Raw genomic sequence first — 521 nt, 5'->3', positions numbered from 1 at the left:
TCTAAAAGCCAAACTACCTTACCCATTCAGAATCTCCTAACTTGTGATTGACACCTTTTTTTCCTGGATTTTTTAACATATTTGACAGCTATATTTTGAATAATATTGCATAGCCTAGGCAGTAAGTTAAAGCAAGGAGGTCTAAAGTCCTATAATACCTAACAATTGTCTCCACGTGAACTGCACAATACTTCCCATTGATGCTTCCTCCTTCTTCAGACATGATCTTCTGTGGGACCAAAATCTGAGCAAGTAAAAACCCTGGCCAGTCACAGGATTTAGTTATGCATTGGCTGCACAGCCAGCTTGAATATCTGGCTTTTTTTCTTCATAAATTATTTAATAGTATGTAGGCTCTAAGACGATCTTTAGACCCTGTTTCTGTTCCCAGCCGTCGCTTCAGAGTCTGGTGAGGATTCTCTTGGCTGTCCAGCCTCTGTTAGCCAAGATAATAATTGTGGTGGGAGCAGCCATGTCAGTGAGCTTTATCCTGTATTCCTCAAAATCCTCTGCTTTGGATG

This window comes from Nothoprocta perdicaria, unplaced genomic scaffold (assembly GCF_003342845.1).
Source record: "Nothoprocta perdicaria isolate Ctin4 unplaced genomic scaffold, notPer1 scaffold_175, whole genome shotgun sequence".
Lineage (NCBI taxonomy): Eukaryota > Metazoa > Chordata > Aves > Tinamiformes > Tinamidae > Nothoprocta > Nothoprocta perdicaria.
The sequence above is the reverse complement of the archived record's forward strand: the minus strand, read 5'-3'. Positions refer to the sequence as shown.